Genomic DNA, 18,737 nt, shown 5'->3' on the forward strand with positions numbered 1-18,737 from the left:
ATGTGGATGAAAAATTGTGGTGATCCGGGCTTGGGTGTTTGTACTGAATTTGAGGAAAAGCTGATGAATTCAAGAGTTAAGTAGGAAGAATCCAAAAAATCTGTGATGAATGGGATGTTGGAGAGAAGGCTGGAGGTTGTCTTCAATGCCATCAAGATTTATGATTTTGGTACAAGTAAGATGGTGCTGCTCTTCACGGAGAAAAGAGCATAGCGAAAAGGTCAGATTGGTATCCAAAGTCAGGAAAGGCAGCTTTCTGAGTATGAGTGACCGTGGGAGTTTGAAGTAAAAACGTCCTGTGGGAAGTTGGATAAAAGTGTTTAAGTCCAGAAGAGACCGAGAACTCTTTCTTCTAAAGGTATTGGAGAGTCATGGAAGGATTTCCAATAGGGAAGGGAACTCAACTGATCTTTATATTAGAAAGGTCTGTAATGGAATAGATTGAAGGAGACAAACTAGAGATATGGGAATTGGTGAGGATGCTTTTATTCAGGTGAGAAAAACATTGGTTGCCGGTAGTATTTAGCAGAAGGAACAGATTCAAAATATATTCAGAGGGTAGAATTGGAAGGGTTATAAAGGGTTCTCAGGGAGTTAAGTCATCCTTCTAGGCTTATGGCTAAGGGCATGTACTGACAAAGGGAATACAGGAGAAGGAGGAGCAGGTGTCAGGGGAGATGAGAGCAGAAGGTGCTGATTTAGGGCCGGGTGCGGTGGCTCATGCTTGTAATCCCAGCACTTTGGGAGGCTGAGGCAGGTGGATCACGAGGTCAAGAGATTGAGACCATCCTGGCCAGCATGGTGAAACCCCATCTCTACTAAAAATACAAAAATTAGCCAGGCATGGTGGCGAGCGCCTGTAATCCAAGGTTCTCTGGCGGCTGAGGCAGGAGAATCACTTGAACCCGGGAGGCAGAGGTTGCAGTGAGCTGAGATCACACTGCTGCACTCCAGCTTGGGCGACAGAGCGAGACTGTCTCAAAATAAAATAAAATAAAATAAAATAAAATAAAATAAAATAAAGAAGGTGCTGATTTCAATTTTGAATATGTTTGTGCTTATTGGAGATATCATTGGGGTTTGAGGTTCAGGACTCATGCACACTAGAGGTATAACTTTCACTGTTGTCAATAAATACATGGTAGCTGAAGCCATAGGAGTACATGAGACCTCCTCCAAAGGATGAGAACATAGAAAGGAATATAAGACTTAAAGCATGATGGAGAAAGAACTGGAACTGAATGGGGAACCGAAAAGGCATTTAAGAAGTGATGAGAGAGGTAGGAAAACTTGGAGAGTGGTAGAACAAAAGCTAAAGGGAGAGAATATTTCAAGGAGGGAATAGTCAATAGTTAGATGTTTCTAAGAGCTCAAGGAACTTGAAGGAAGTTGTCAGATAGTTGGACTGTGGAAGGTCCTGTGCAGGTTAGGGACTATCTGACGGTACAGTGACAGCAGGAATTCTCTTGGCCTTGTAAATTGCTCTTCTGCTCTACAGTTGGAAGATGGCATAAAGCTGAGGACACAGACAAATGAATTGATATTCTGAGCTGGGGTTTTACTAGAGAGGCAGCATGGAAAGTCGAGAGAGAAGATGAGTTAGAGTTTTTAAGAGACAGGTTGAGGTAAAGGACTGTGTAATCTCACATGAGTAGCTTTAGTTGATGTATTAATCAGAATAGATTAACCAGGTAACAAACAACCTCAGGATTTCAGTAGATTAGCATAATACAAATTTAATTCACCCTGCTATAATAATTCAGTGAAGGTCATCAAGAGATTATAATCTAGGTTGAGAAGCAACATGGTGCAATGGTTCTTCAGAGCTGACACAGTGGAGTCACTGTGTCACTATGAGCAAATTAATTAAATCTTACTGTACCTCAGGTTTCTAATCCTTAATAAGCTGATAATAATAGTAACTGTTTCATAAGGTTTTTGTATTAAATGAGATAATACTAGTTAGGTACTTAGGTATGGTTTTGGGTGTTCTACACACATCAGCTCATTAATTCCTCTCAACGACTCTATGAGGTAGGTACCCCTATTATCTCAGTTTTACAGATAGGAAAACTGAGGCATGGAGAGGCCAAGTAATGTGCCCAGTCACACAGATCATAAATGATAGCACCAGGATTCAAATCTTAATCACCATGTTTAACCAGAGTTCTAATGGTTTTTAAATTTCATCAAGAATCTCATTTTATAGTCTCAATTATTTATAATCTCATCATTTACATTCATTTGCTTTTTTTATTACTTAATTCTTTTTTTTTTTTTTTTTGAGACAGTTTTGCTCTGTTGCCCAGGCTGGAGTGCAATGGTGTGATCTCAGCTCACTGCAGGCTCACTGCAGTCTCCACCTCCCAGGTTCAAGCAATTCTCCTGCCTCAGCCTCCTGAGCAGCTGGAATTACAGATGTGTGCCATCACACCTGGCTAATTTTTGTATGTTTAGTAGAGATGGGGTTTCACTATGTTGGCCAGGCTGGTCTCGAACTCTTGACCTCAGGTGATCTACCCGCCTCGGCCTCTCAAAGTGCTGAGATTACAGGTGTGAGTGAGCCACTGCACCCGGCCACTTAAAATTTTTCTTATAATAAAGCCATTAGATCTGAAAAGAATGAACTTGGGTTTATATAAATTAATCTGATGAACCAAAAAACTATAATGGCTATTTGAATTTGTTGCCATTTTATTTTTTAATTCTATAAAAATATCTCCAAAGGGGCTAGTCAATAGCTTATAGAATATAATAATCATTATTTTATTATAATAAAATAGAGATTAGAGTTTATGAAAACCACACTTTGTCAAATACACAGCCTGTTAATTTGTTCTGCATCTTTGAGATCTAGAATTTTATTTGGAATAGTATTTAATGTATGCCACTTACATTTTTTTCCCCAGAAAATAAGCAGATGTACTTTCCATATTTTTACAGCCAAGTTGCATCTTAATGGAGGGCTTAGAGCATAAAAACCAGTGAAGAGATTATCTTATCTACTCAAAATTACTTTGAAAAACCCCTTCAATAGGCAGAATCTAGGTTTTCTGCTGTGCTTTAACTTTGAGACAGTAGAGCATGGTCTTGTTTCACCAGAGGAAGAACAACTGGTGAAACAAAGGCATCTCTCCTCCTGCCTCCCTCCAGCTGCCCCATAGCTCCTCTCTCTCTCCCCCTGCTTCCCTCTTTTCCTCCCTCTGTCTCTTTTATCCTCTTTGATGCTCTCTTTTTCACAAGTGTGGTATGTTTGATTCCAAGTAAGCAAATGCCTGTATTATTCCAATTCCTTGGAATTTTGATAACATTTAAAAATGTTAATGTTCCTCACCAAAGATTATTTTATTAACCACTGTATAGCTTATTTAGCACAAAGTATCCACGGAGCCAACAAAGTATCCACTTGTTACTTGTATCCAAAGTACATAATTTTGAATCTATAATTTTCAAGTTAAGCAGTAAATATATGAACACATTTTTACTGTGAAAAAGTTAAATAATGCAGGTAAAATAAATATACTCTTGACCCCCACCCAATCCCACTCACCTCCATAGCTACCACCACTGTTATCATTTTGGAGTATATATACACATATATACACACACAAGCACATGTGTGCATACCCACCCACACACAAAGACACTGTGATTTAAAAAAATAAGAATAGACAAATATTGTACATATTTTGTGCTAAAATTGTAAACTCCACCAAGGCAAGGAGTTTTGTCTCTTTTGTTAATTAATGTGTCCCTAACAACATCTAAAAGCTGGTGTATGGTAGCTGCTGAGTAAATATTTGAAGTTGCACTCACTTTATTCACTTAACGATATGTCTTAGGGATCTTTCCATGTAAATTCGCAGACATAAAATGACAAAACTTCTTTGTGACATAATATTATAGTGTTCTACAGTATGGATGTGCCATACTTAATTCACATTTCCCTAGGGATAGATATTTGTGCTGTTTCCAGTTTTCCCAAAACAGCTGAACCAGTTCATAGACCCAACAACTATATATGTAAGTACCTTAATCCCCAGTACTGGATAATTATATTTTATATAATTTTTGATAATGTAACAGAGAAAATAATATATTGTTGTTGTGATTTACATTTTACTTATTGAAAGTTACAGAGGCCAGGCACGGTGGCTCACGCCTATAATCCCAGCACTTTGGGAGGCCAAGGAGGGTGGATCACAAGGTCAGGCGATCGAGACCAGCCTGGCCAACATGATGAAACCCCATCTCTACTAAAAATACAAAAATTAGTTGGGCGTGGTGGGGCACATGCCTGTAATCCCAGCTACTCAGGAGACTGAGGCAGGAGAATCGCTTGAACCAGGGAGTCGGAAGTTGCAGTGAGCTGAGATCATGCCACTGCACTCCAGTCTGGGTGACAGAGCGAGACTCCATCTCAAAAAAAAAAAAAAAAAAAAAAAAAAAAAGAAAAAAGAAAGTTACAGACCAGCCTTATACCTATTTAACAGACTTTGGTATCCCTTTTCCTATGAAATGTCTGATGTGTCTTTTGCCCATTTTAGGGAACCATTGTAATATTTACTTACTGATTTTTAGAATTTTTAAAATAGTCTGGATATTAATTTTGTTTGTATTATATATAGGACAAATATTTTCTGCTTATCTATCTCTTAACTTTCAATTTATTTACTGTATATTATAAAACAAAAAGTTATAATTTTGGCTTAGACAATTTGAAACGTTTTATGGCATTTATTTTTTATCTTGCTTATATTTTCTTCCAATATTTTTGTGGATTTTTATACTTAGCTATTTAAATTTTTTTTTGTTTGTTTGATGATCATATACTTCTGTCTTCTTAAACCACAGTCACTTATGTCTATAACTTACCAGTGAGGAGAAATATTTTTCATGCTTATTGACCACTAGTATCTTCTGTTTAGAATGAGCCATTCATGCTGCTGTTTATATTCTCTTTGATATTTTTAAACTTTTACTGATTTATAACAGATTTTTGATGCAATAATTATACTGACCTTTTATCATATCTATTAACAATTTTTAAACATTTTTCTTATGTAGAATTTAATTTTATTTATGAGGTTCTTGAGGTAAAGTTTTAAAAAATGGTTTATAGTAATATTTATTGTTCTTTATTCTCTCATTTCTTCTACTGTGTTTACATTTAGAAAGGTGGTACCTACCTCAAGAGCAGTTAAGTATTCATTCTTATGTTTGTAGCATTTTAATGCATCAATTATTGACATTTGTCCCTGTTACCCATCTGAGATTTGTCATGGCACAGGGTATGAGGTGAGGCACTAACTTAGGGAGCAGAGTATAGAGGCTAAGAGCATAGAATCTGCAATGCCTGGTTCTGCCACTTGCCAGCCATAATACTTGCCAGGTATTAAGGAACTTGCCTTAATACTGTTTCTTTGTTTCCTCATTTGCAAAAGGAGTATGATTATTGCATCTACCTCTTAGAGTTGTTGTGAAGATTAAACACATTAGTTTATGTAAAGCACTATGTATCTCGTAACAACTCATTTACTACCGGCTATTATTATTATTATTATTATTATTTTATTTATTTATTTTTTTGAGATGGAGTCTCACTCTGTCGCCCGGGCTGGAGTGCAGTGGCGCAATCTCCACTCACTGCAAGCTCCGCCTCCCAGGTTCACGCCGTTATCCTACCTCAGCCTCCTCTGTAGCTGGGGCTACAGGCGCCCGCCACCGCGCCTGGCTAATTTTTTGTTTTTTGTATTTTTAGTAGAGACGGGGTTTCACCCTGTTAGCTAGGAGGTCTCGATTTCCTGACCTCGTGATCCGCCCGTCTCGGCCTCCCAAAGTGCTGGGATTACAGGCGTGAGCCACCGCGCCCGGCCGCTATTATTATTATTTTTATTCCAAAGGGGCTAATGTACAAATATAATCATATGAACAGTCCATACTATCACCATTGATTTGCAATACTTCCGTGATTGTATACTGTCAACAATAATAGCATAATAATAATAGCAGTTCACATTCCTTAAAATTTACTCTATGACTAGATATTGCCTTAAATGGGTCCCTTACATCCACTCATGCAGTTCTACAGCAACCCTGTGAAATAGGGTCCAGTAGTTTTCCTGTTTTATAAATGATGGGACTGAAGCTTAGAAAAGTCAAATAGTTTACCCTAGGTCATACAATGGATAAGTGGCAGAATTCTGGCTTCAGTCCTGCTGAAGGATGAACTCTTCACCTAGAGTCCATATCTAGGTTATTTGTCTTGTCCCTCCATCTGTTGATTTTTGTACAGTGACACACTTTTTAATTATTGCAGCTGTTTGTTTTAATAACTGCTATGTTTTTCCTTTTATTATTCTTTTTTTGAAAATGAGTTTTGCTTTTGTAGATTACTTATTCTTTCAGTTTAAGATTAAAATCTTGTCATATCCCACCTAGAGTTCTATTTGAATGCTGATTGGGTGTGTGTAAAGCTTATAAATTAATATGGGATGAAGTCTCATTTTTTCACTTCCTGTTTTCCCATCCAATAAAATAGTTATTTGTTCTGTTTATTATAATTTTCTGTTTTCCCCCTTAATTTAGGTAAATTTATATTTGTTGTTAAAATATAAAATAACTGAAAATACTCATGTTGTAATTTTAAATAGGATTTTTCAATTATATCTTATAATTACTTATTGCTACATGAAAACCATTGATTTTTAAGCACTTATTTTGTATCCCTGGAGTTTACTGGATTCTCTAGTAGTTTTTTATATTTATTTATTTATTTATTTATTTATTTATTTATTTATTTTTTGAGAGGGAGTCTGGCTCTGTCGCCCAGGCTGGAGTGCAGTGGCGCAATCTCGGCTCACTGCAAGCTCCTCCTCCCGGGTTCACGCCATTCTCCTGCCTCAGCCTCCTGACTAGCTGGGACTACAGGCGCCCGACACCGCGCCCGGCTAATTTTTTGTATTTTTAGTAGAGATGGGGTTTCACCGTGGTCTCGATCTCCTGACCTTGTGATCCGCCCGTCTCGGCCTCCCAAAGTGCTGCGATTACAGGCGTGAGCCACCGCACCTGGCCTTGGATTCTCTAGTAGTTTTAAAAATTCAATTATAATTTTTATTTTACATTTGTAGTTGCATCTTTTATTTCTGTTTTCATATATTATTCCTTACAGAACAATATAAAATAGTACTGGATTTTCTAAACTGCTTTTTACTTTAGTGGGAATGTTTTTAGTCTTTTACCATCAGTTTTAATGTTGGATTTTTGTTTTAAATATATTTAGTATGATAAAGAAATAAATTTGGGCCTGTAATCCTACCACTTTGGGAGGCCAAGGCAGGCAGACCACTTGAGGTCAGGAGTTTGAGACCAGCCTGACCAACATGGCAAAACCCCGTCTCTACTAAAAATACAAAAATTGGCCAAATGTGGTGGCAGGCACCTGTAATCCCAGCTACTAAGGAGGCTGAGGCAGGAGAATTGCTTGAACCCAGAAGGAGGAGGTTGTTGTGAGCCAACATTGTGCCAGTGTACTCCAGCCTGGGAGACAGAGCAAGACAAAGAAAGAGAGATAGAAAGAAAGAAACTTAGGTGGGTGGGAGGAGGGAGAGGATACCTAATGGGTACTAAGTTTAGTACCTAGGTGATGAAATAATCTGTATAACAAACCCCCATGACACAAGTTTCCCTATGTAACAAAATTCCCATATACCCCTGAACCTAAAAGTTTTTTTTAAAAAAGAAATTAAAAAAAAAAATTCGTCTATTCCTCTGTATCTGAGATTCTCTATCAAAAATGGGCATTGAATTTCACTGAAGTGATTATGGTCTTACATATTGAATAAATTACATAATTTGTTACATTGATATACTTATGAAACGTTCTTGCTTTTCTTCTATAAGACTTATTTGGTTATTGGGAGTGATCGTTTGCCACTGAATGAATTTTCTTATTATTCAATTTAAGGTAACGTTATTCTTTATAAAAAAAGAATGAATATGCACTACTATTAAAATTCCTGTTGAAAGAGAAATGTCACCAAAATTGGGGAGAAAAAAATATTGTGTACTTTATTCCTGCTTATCTCAATGTGCTAGATAAAACAAGAGGCTGGTTCATCTGTTGGGAGTGAGGGGAGTAGGAGTTACAAGGACGTCTTAAGAAGATGGTGAAACTCAGTATGGTTACTAAGTAGGATGTGGAAAAAACGGTAAAAGGGTTTTCAGCTGTTGGCCAGCTGGGAGAATCACTGTCAGTTCACAGGCTGAGACTGCTGTGCAGGGATGTCAATTTCTTCTCTTATTATCCTGCGAGAACTCTGGATCTTTCAATTTAGCCATTTAAGGGTTTAGCAAAGGATAAATTATAAAACCTCATTGACTATAAAGGTGTCACGAGATCTTTTGTTAGTGATGATGTCCGTATTGCAGACCAGGAGGTTCTTTTGGAAGGATGCCACTGGTTCATTATCCCAGTGAAAATCAGAGTAAATAGAGGAGACATTCTTGTATATATTTCCAATAGTGCCCTTTTGTTATTTTTGTTCATTGCTTCTCATACTGAAATTAAATCCTCTGAAAATAAATATGTCCCAAATTCACCATGACCAAGGCAAATTGCAGTTTCTGTCCCCAAAGCACGAATCTTTTCACATTCAGTGCAATAACATTACAGAATTTTTCCTGAGTCAGGATATTCCACAAAATATGAGACATCTTTACATTCTTAAGGTATTTCAAGGAGTCCTGCATTATGTATTCAGAAAAAAGAAAGTGTATGTTGATCAGAGCAGTTAGGCATGGGGTACCCAGTGGTTAACCTTCTGGGCTCCATTCTCACTCAGGACTCTGCTGTATCTTAAGTCTCAGTGTCAAGGTACCTAAATGCCAGGGCTTGTCAGGACATTTTATCATAAATTTTAAAATTTTGTGTTGTAATAGGATAATCCCATTTGAGAACAATCTAATTGTTTTTCCTCCTCAGATAAATATATGTCTTCTAATCTTAGGGTCTCAGATTTATCATATAGTAACTCTACATGTTAGTTCAAAATTCCATTTGCCGTAAATCCCCCACCGCTTAGTGAAGTCCCTCCTTTTCTTTTTTCCCTCAGACATTTGCAATGACCAAGTCTCTTACAGCTTCTGTGGAATCATTTTTACTTTCCCTTGGGAGTAATTTGCATGGTACAGCAAGATTGTGACTTAATTGGAGTAGTCTTAGTAACTTGAAAGAGTTAATGCAGGTCTCAGGTGTATCTGAATAATTCTGGAAAGAGCAAAGTGGTTTATTTGCCTAGCAATATATATTTTCTAATTATATAAGTGCAGAAAATAAGTGAATCTTAAGAGATAATCTCTTGAAAAAATGTAAACATGTGGAGCATTCACTAATTGGGGAATGAAATGTCTTACTCCCAAAGTTACTATGAAATTTCTTTGACTTAGCAACCAATCCATTCCCCACCCCAGGGAATTCCATTAGGCTGAATTATATGGGATGAATGTTCCCTATCCAGGAAATGAGTGTCCTGGTTTTATAATTAAACTTCAGTTCCTTGAAGCTTTGCACTGTACTCTTGCCTTACCAAATAATTGGCTGAAGTTTTTGTCCTGATTCTTGGTAAGGTTATTTACACACTTAGCATGTGATGGATGGCCCCTGTGGGCAGATTATTAGCTGTACTACCATTTGTATTGCCTGGATGGAGAACTACTTTGGAAATGGTGAACAAAAATAAAATAAGCTTGGGAAATAAAAATATTAATACTAAATATAGTCATCATAATTTAAACAATTTCTAATGCCTATGATTATTATTTGTTTGCACTAATATGAATTCTTTATGGAGTTTTACCATCTCCAGCCCCTTTTCAAAGTTTTAATTTGAGTCTAAATGGATTTTTGTCTTTTATAAGAAAGAACTATTATAACAAAAACCTTAGTTTAATAGTAAGTCATTTTATTGTTTCCTTCCCTAGTCTACTAAAACGGATTTTCTTAATAAAGCTATGGAATTTGTAGCATATATATATTTTTCTCTTCAAACATCTTTCTCTTTTCCAGCGACTCAGTTCTTCCTGTTGACCTGCTATAAAAAGTGGAGGAGGAAAAGGGAAAAGGAGGATTTGTTTTTGGGAACTCAACTATCTATAAATGACTTCCTCTTGTTTGGTACATCCACTTGCAGGATTTCATTTTCAAATGCCTGGTCTCAGGATTCATGTCCTGGAGGAAGGAACCATGTCATCCTTCACTCATCCTGTGCACATAGCCTGACCACTGCTCCAAATATTATCTCCTATCACTTCTGGCATTTCTTGTGCGTCTCCTCTTCCTGGAGTTCATAATTCATGTCACTGATTTCCGGTGCATGCAGAGTCAGGTTTTAGAAATATGAGACAATTTTAAAATTACAGATGCAAAGCCTCGCTGTTTGAGCCAACATCTGCAACTAGTTTACGGGATTAACAAAATAGCTGCTCTGGATGACTGATATTTACCAGGGCCTCTCCATTTCCCATCAGAAATCAGAATGCCTGTTACTTATATGTTCTTTAGTTTTCAATGGAAATCAGGAATTCATCTGTTACATACTTTATTAAGTTTCCTCCTGGAGTATCTTGAGTTACAGCCAATTTTCAGTTAGCCATCATTAAGCAGGTTGGGAAGAATATGGGTAATTAAAATCCACAAATAATTAAAAGACTGACTTTAACCAGGAGCTCCAACACTCTACCCTGAAACATTTTGCTGAAATTACAAACAAGTCAAACAATTAATGTGTTGTTCTTTTGTTTTGTTTTGGTGCAAACAAAATAAATTCTGAACCTGTTACTCCTCAGCTTTCAACCATTCGAAAATACTTGTTTACATTTAAGATAAAATTAAAGTTCTAACATCCATTATTCATTCCCTCCTTTCTCCCTGTTCCTTCTCTTGCCTCTGACACTCCTGAATTCTGTGCTCGAGGTCTCCAGTCATGTTCAATAGCTCAGGCTCTTTCCGTGTTCTTCTTTTCCATTATTGCCCAAACATCATTTCATTTATCAGTTTAAGTAGCACTTTCTTAGGAGTACTTGACTTCTACACTATTTTCAGTCCTCAACTGCGTTTTCCCATAGAAACACATACTTTTCTCACCCAAGAATTGTATAGCTACTTGTTTAATGTCCATCTCCACAATTTGGCTATATGCTCAGTTAGATCAGGGACAATAGTTGCCATTTTCACTACCATATTCTGTGTGTCTAACATAGAATCTGCTTATAAACATCCAACAGGTAACTTTTGAATGAATGAAAGAGTTAAATATTTTAAAATCTGGAATTAAATCGCCAGATACATAATTGTTCTTTAAAAGAATGACTCAAACTGTGACATTAACATCCAAAAGGGAGACTCTAAAATATATTAAAGCTGCTTATTAATTTTGGACATTACCTTCTGTCATTCAAAGAAAAAAATGTATTTGAAATTTAATTGTCATTTCAGGCTTGACTATTTCAGTTTTCCATCTAAATAAATACGTCACCACAACAATGATTACATGTAGGTTGGGTGCAGTGGCTCATGCCTGTAATCCTAGCACTTTGAAAGGGTGAGGCAGGTGGATTGCTTGAGCCCAGGAGTTGAAGACAAGCCTGGGCAACATGGCAAAATCCTGTCTCTACAAAAGATACAAAAATTAGCTGGGCGTGGTGGCATGCGTCTGTAGTGTCAGCTACTCAGGAGGCTGTTGTGGAAGGATCACCTGAGCCAGGGAGATCGAGGGTGCAGTAAGCTGAAATTGTGCCAGGGCACTCCAGCCTGGGTGACAGAATGAGACCTTGTCTCAAATAAACAAACAAACAAAAACAAAAACAAAAAACGTGTAGCTCTCAAATAGGATTCTGAACATAGTAAATACTAATCTAAGAAAGAGACTGATTTAAGCTTGATTAACAATTAGAGCTAACCACCGAATTATGACTTAAAACCCTAGCACAAAACAATAGCATAAAACCCAATGCTAGTGTTGCTTTAGATGGGAGAGATTTTCCTTTATCATCTTTGACCCCCCAGGCATTGTGACAATACAATAAGACTGCTACATGTTTCCAGTAGCCCTTGGTGTTGATATTGCCCTTGATTTAGAACCATGGGACCAATAATTTATTGACTAATCTGTGATGTAGGGAAGATATAAGTATTTGGTATTCCAAATGAGTATAAAGCACAGTTGATCTCTACTTGATAATAGTATCAACCCTTCACTGATGCCAGACATTCAAATGAGTACTTTATATACATTCATCTTAGTATTTACAAAATCTACTTGAATTTAGGATTATTGGTTCCAATTCTTAGTTGAAAATAAATGAGGCTTGGCTATATTAAGTAAGCTGCCTAAGTTCACATAGCTAGTAAATGGCAGAACTGACCTAAAAGCCCAGAAAGTCTATGCTTTGAACGAATAAGCTGTAATCTTATTGGGAAAATGGGAACATAGCAAACACAGTGGCGAGTAACTCAAAACAAGATGATGTAAGTGCTAAACTCAGATAATGAACAGAGTAGACATAAGAGAAGAAAGAGAGGCACATGGGCTACTGGAGCTTCTTTAATTGTTAGAATAGTATAATAGATGGATTCCTTTTTTTAAATCTTAGAGTGTTACTTTCAATTTAGCCATTTAAGGGTTTAGCAAAGGACAAATTATAAAACCTCATTGACTATAAAGGTGTCACGAGATCTTTTGTTGGTGATGATGTCCATATTGCAGACCAGAAGGTTCTTTTGAAAGGATTGTCCAGAAACTGCTATATGTATTTATACTTCTATCTGTCATTCTCTGGAATATTTGATATTTTAATCATAATTATAATAACTATAATTTATTGCATGGGTGTTTTGTATCAGGCAGTGTGTTAGGTGCTTTGTTCTTCAAAATAATCTTGCAGAGCATATACTCTTATCTTCATTTCAATAGATAATAATAAAAATAGCTGATATGATTAAGTATTTCTTACATACCAGCCTTGCAGTAAACACTTGACATTCATTATTTTCCTTAATCTTCACGATGACCTTATGGTCTAGGTAGCAACAGCTTCAGTAACTGGGGTACAGAGAGGTTGGATAACTTGTCTGGGGTGACACATGTAGTATGTGGTAGAGCTAGGATTTAAACTCATGAAGTCCAGCACCAGAGCTGGGGCTCTCAATTGTTTGCTTTCACTCTAGTTTCTCCCAGGCCGTGTGACTCATATGGTGGAGCTAGGGATCAACTATAAAGTCTTGGCCCTTTCCACTCATTGGTACTCTTTTGACTCTTAAATCTGAGTGATTCTTTCATCACAGTGACTCTGGCCCTGAACCTTTTCAGTGTTTCCATTTTCCAGTATGTGCCATTCTTGAAAACATAACCAATTCCTGAATGTCAAAGGTTACTTTTTTTCCAATGATAAAAATCTGTAGTGATATCTGTCTTTTTATCCCTGAAAACAGAGGGGGGCGTTTAATAGCATAGGCCTGGAGCTTGAGATGAGTTTGGGGCCCTACTTGCCACTTGTAAGCCGAATCGTTCACATCATAAGGTTGAGTCTCTCTATGCCTCATAGCATTCAAAGATAAAAGAGGAACAGCAGTGCAAATCTCATAGAGTTGTTGAGAAGATTAGTGGGACATCCATGTAAAGTGCACACTGCTCATAGTAAATATTCATTAAGGGTTAACAGTCATTTTTATTATCACAATTAATAAAGTTGTCCTTTTGAATTCTCAGAATTGTGCCAGTAAACTTTAACTTAACCAGTAGTTCTCACGGCTCCTCTAATTTAATAACATTAACAGTTTAAAGTAGTCCTCAGGTTATAATTAATGTCTTATTTATTTACTGAATGTGGGGTATTTACTGAAAGTGTAGTTTGATGATTAAAGGTAAACAGGGTTTCCTTAGTGAAAGAGTTGTCTTAATGAGATAAGAAAGTCAAATTGGAAAGAAATAAAAAATTATATTCAGAAAATAAACTCCAAGAATGACCACTGTTATTTAAAATTTTATCTTGGTAACATTAACATTCCTTAACTTCCTGCTATGTGCGGGGCTATTCTATGGATTCCCTCGTTTAATTTTCACCATAATTCTATAAGGAGATATACTATTATTAGCTCTTTCTGCCACTCCCCCACTTTTTTACAACCGAGGAACAGATGTACTCAAAGAAACTCAGGAAGTTGGAGTTTGAGACCAGCCTGGCCAACATGGTGAAATCCCATCTCTACTAGAAATACAAAAAATTAGTTGGGCGTGATGGCGGGCGCCTGTAATCCCAGCTACTTGGGAGGCTGAGGCAGGGCGGGGGGTGGTTGCAGTGAGCTGAGATCACACCATTGCGCACCAGCCTAGGCAATAAGAGCAAAACTCTCTCTCAAAAAAACAAAACAAAACAAAACAAAAAACTCAGTAAGTCCATGCTTTCTTAACATAAATTTTAACTTCCTGGCATCAAAAATTGGCCTTGACAAAAGTGCCCAAAGCATTTACACAAAATTTTACAGCACATCCTGCATCATGTGGCGTCAGCTGGGAGTTATCCGTTTTGTGTTGTCAATCACATTTTAATTCCCTGATAGGTCAAACTCAATCATAAATTTCTTCTGAGTGTCTTCTTAAATAATCTGATGCAAAGAAGCAAATAATACTGCCTAGAAAAGGGATTTTGACATTATTTGCTGATTTAATTTCCTATTTATTGAATTGATGCCAGACACTCTTCTGGGGGTGGGTTGGTAAATAAGACGGATTAAGTCCTCACTCTCTCATGAAGCTTATATTTTAGTCTTTTCTGTCTTATATTTTAGTCTTTTCTGTCTTTTCTGGAAAAGACAGAAAATGAACAACAAAAAAACAAATGAGCAAGAAGAAATTGTATATATTTTCAGTGTAGAGAATTAAAATTGGTTGCCATGAGGAAAAGTGAAGATGGAGGGGAAGTATGGAGAGAGGCAATAGGACAGCCTCTCTGAAGAGGGATAGTATAAGGTGAGTTCTGCATGACAAGCTGTGGCTAACCATGGAAAGGTCAGAAGGTACAGTCCTGTCAGAAGGCACAGCCAGGACTAGAAAGAACTTGTGTGTTGTAGAAACAGAAAGATAGCCCAGTGTGGCTGAAACATGTGGCAAAGAGTGGAAAGAGATTAGACTGGGTGTTCTAAGACACGCTTTCTGTTTTAGTGTGGATATTGAAATGTAGGTGATCACTTCTACCTGTTTCATACTCTTCATAAACGTTCTTCCATTAGCAGAATCTCTAAGACTTTATATACTTATACACCTGCCCTACACAGCAATTTGACAAGAGTACCAAGGAAATAAGGTATCTCAATTTATCTAATGAATGAGAGCCTTTCCTTCTCCATGCACTTATGCCTTTTGATCCCCATACTAACACTTACTCATATAATGCTATATTCTGGAGTAATGGTTACAAGTACTGTTTAGTGCTCTGTTCATTCTCATTTGTCCTCCAACAGTAGGTACTACTATCCTCATTTATGGACGGGAAGATTGAGGCTCCGAGAGGTTAAGGATCATGCTCTAGAGGGATGCAGCTGGGTCTAGAGTACCTGGAGACTTGCTACCTCCATGGAAGTATTGCTTCCAGTTGCTTATTTTACCATATGCATAAGTTTCATGCCACATATGAGGCTATGGGTGTCCTGAAGTCAGTCCAAAATTTTATCTTTTATAACCTTCACCCCATGTAGTATCTAGTAGCTATGATAAAGTTGCTAAAAATGTTGTTGACAGGATGAAAATATTGATTAAGAAATGACAATAAAATTATCCCCGTCAAAATTATCTTCATCTTCTCAAGAGAACATACCAATGAAAGAAACAGATTGTTTATCTTACATTTGTATCCATATGAAGCATACAGTCTTTTCATTGTCTGGGAGTCTGTCCATACCTCAGTAATAAAAAAAGTGCAGGTTGTATATTTGGTGCTGGAGATAGAAAGGTGTTAGATAATATTTCTGTCCTCCAAGGGCATGGCATCTAGTCCTGCAGAGAGCTCTCATTCCCTTTTTCCCCTCTCATACCACATCTCCTTTCCCATAGCAAATCCTGTCATCTGGGATCTGACCACTTCTCTCTCTGCCCATTACCACCACCCTGCTCAAAGCTCTATCATCTCTCACCTGGGTTATTGGCCTCCCTGCTGCTTCTCCTCTTTCTCTCGTGAGTCTCTCCACTCAGTAGCCAGAAAGCACCCTTTAAAACAGTGATATCATATTACTTCCCTGTTTAAAACCCTCTAGTGATTTCCATCCTACTGAGAATCAAATCTAAAGGTCTCCAATGACTGTTAAGGTCTATGGGATCTGTCTCCTCCTGCCTCTCTGATCCCAGTTCCTAAGGCTCCTCCCCATCTCACTCACTGGGATCAGGCAATTGGCTTCCTTGGTGTTCCTGCCTCAAGACTTTTGTACTTACTCACTGTTCCCTCTTCCCGGAATTCATTCCCCTCCTCCATCCCCCTACACCAACACAATCCACATACTCTTTAAATTCCTTCAGGTCTCTGCTGAAATGTTATTTTATCCAAGAGGCCCTTCCTGATTAAGTGAATAACGTCATTTTCTCTCCAACATAAACTGAGAGCACGCATTATCTCACTTAGATTGCTTTGTTTTTTTCATAGTATTTATCATCCCCAGATATATATTTATATGTTTATTGTCTATTCCTGAACTCTACCCACAACTCTACCCCAACTGGAGAATGTAAGTTCTAGTGCCTAGAATAAAGAAAAAAAAGGTACTCAATTCACATGGTAAGTATTCAATAACCATCTATTCAACAGAAGGATGGATGGGTGGATCTTCTGTCTCTGGCTAATATGTAGACTCAGCTTATCTTTGGCTCTGAAAAGGTAGCACTTGCTATGTAAATAAATTGTGTTGTGATAATATTAATGAAATATCAGTTCTTTCTTGTTGGACTGTTTATATCAGAAGCTGTAAGAAGAAGCATACCTAAATGCATCTTCCCCTTTTTCAATTTGTGTCAGTATCTCATTCTTGTATTGTGCTTCCTGTGGATGGCATTCTGTCTGGGTAGATGTATCTTTTTCACACACATACGATCATTCTAAAGAGACCCCACAGGAGGTTCTCACATGTCTGCTCTTTACTTCCCTTGTTCACTGACTTCTGCACTCATCATCCCCCTATTTCCTTGCACTGCTGTAGACCTGGTTGTTTTCGGAGACAGTCCCTTATCCAGTATTCTTTTCTCACATTCCACATTTGGTACTAATCCAAAGCCAGTCCAGCATGGAGTGGACAGGTGGTGTTGGGGAGGGGGAACAGGGAAAGGCAGAGGAGATGCAAAGCTCCAGTGGAGATTCCCTGCTTTCTTCTGTAGCTGAGGACCCTGTATTCTCAAGGGTAGCCACCTCAGCTCTATGAACCAACTGTTTTTGGAAGTACATCTGGAATACTTGGAGATATTAAAATAGGGCTTCATGGTCAAATTTGGAGTTGTTAAGCAAAGTTAAAAGGTGTGTTTATCTTGGTACTTCTCAGCATTTTTGATAGAAGATTGTGCGTTGTGTATGTGAGAGAAGACTGTATGGTATTGCAGGAATTCCATAACCTTTTTAGTCATGAAAACTTTTTTCCTGGAATGTCTGTCTTAAATAGCATTTCTTAGAACATACTTTGAGAAACCCTGCCTCAATCCCATCAGTTACTTAAAAGTCTTCACTGGGCTGGACGTGGTGGCTCATACCTGTGTTATGCCCAGACCGTTTATTCCCTGAAGAAGACCACCAGAGTCCAGAGTCAAAGCTAAGCAGCAAGGATCTTTATTACAGGTTCGAACCTGGAACTCTCCCTCGCTCGTGAAACGAGACGGGCAGGAGAGCTCCCCCACTCAACTCCGAACAATGTTATATAGTCTAAGAAAAGTGGGCATAGAGTTATTATACAAATCAGATATATGATTGGCTAGTGTTTGAACAAGGCGATTTGGCTAACTATGATTGGTTCCTGCCATTTCTGATATTTTGGTTCAAACTTTGAGGCGGGAGAGCAGGTTTATGGCAGCAAGAGTTTATCTTACTTAAACACGTCTTGTGACCTTGCCTCAGAACTTACAAAATCTCTGGTATGTGCAAAACAAAATCTCTGGTACGTGCAGAAAACCAGGTACTCACAGAACTTATGAAATCTCTGGTATGTGCAAAGATTAGAGAGCAGAACAAGGGTGTAGCGGGTGGGGGGCGGGTACACATCTATCTTTGTGTCCTTTCACCTGTATTCCCATCACTTTGGGAGGCTGAGGTGGGCGGATCACCTGAGGTTAGGAGTTTGAGACCAGCCTAGCCAACATGGAGGAACCCTGTCTCTTCTAAAAATACAAAATTATCCAGGCGTGGTGGTGCATGCTTGTAATCCCAGCTACTTGGGAGGCTGAGGCAGGAGAGTCGCTTGAACCTGGGAGGTGGAGGTTGCGGTGAGCCAAGATCACGCCATTGCATTCCAGCCTGGGTAACAAGAGCAAAACTACATCTCATCTCAAAAAAAAAAAAAAAAAAAAGTCTTCACTGAGACCTAAGCCCTCTCTCTATTTTAGAATATCAGAATGTTGGCATTTTCTTTTATATGTGCATGGCTCTTATATTTAGTCTTTGTGACGGATATGGTTTGGCTGTGTCTCCATGCAAATCTCACCCTGAATTGTATC

At 37.9% G+C, this 18,737-nt stretch overlaps 1 protein-coding gene and 1 long non-coding RNA gene across 24 annotated transcripts in view; one reads left to right on the plus strand and one right to left on the minus strand.

The window, feature by feature from the left end:
* Positions 1-18,737, plus strand: part of DNM3 (dynamin 3) — a 562,992-nt gene that overhangs the window by 248,166 nt on the left and 296,089 nt on the right. The window lies entirely within an intron of this gene.
* On the minus strand, positions 15,294-18,590 carry LOC141408414 (uncharacterized). The gene is made up of 2 exons (XR_012422877.1): positions 18,306-18,590; positions 15,294-17,780 (listed from the first exon to the last, which is right to left on the minus strand). It is a non-coding gene; the product is annotated as an uncharacterized lncRNA (long non-coding RNA).

Source organism: Macaca fascicularis, chromosome 1 (genome assembly GCF_037993035.2).
Source record: "Macaca fascicularis isolate 582-1 chromosome 1, T2T-MFA8v1.1".
Taxonomy (NCBI): Eukaryota; Metazoa; Chordata; class Mammalia; order Primates; family Cercopithecidae; genus Macaca; species Macaca fascicularis.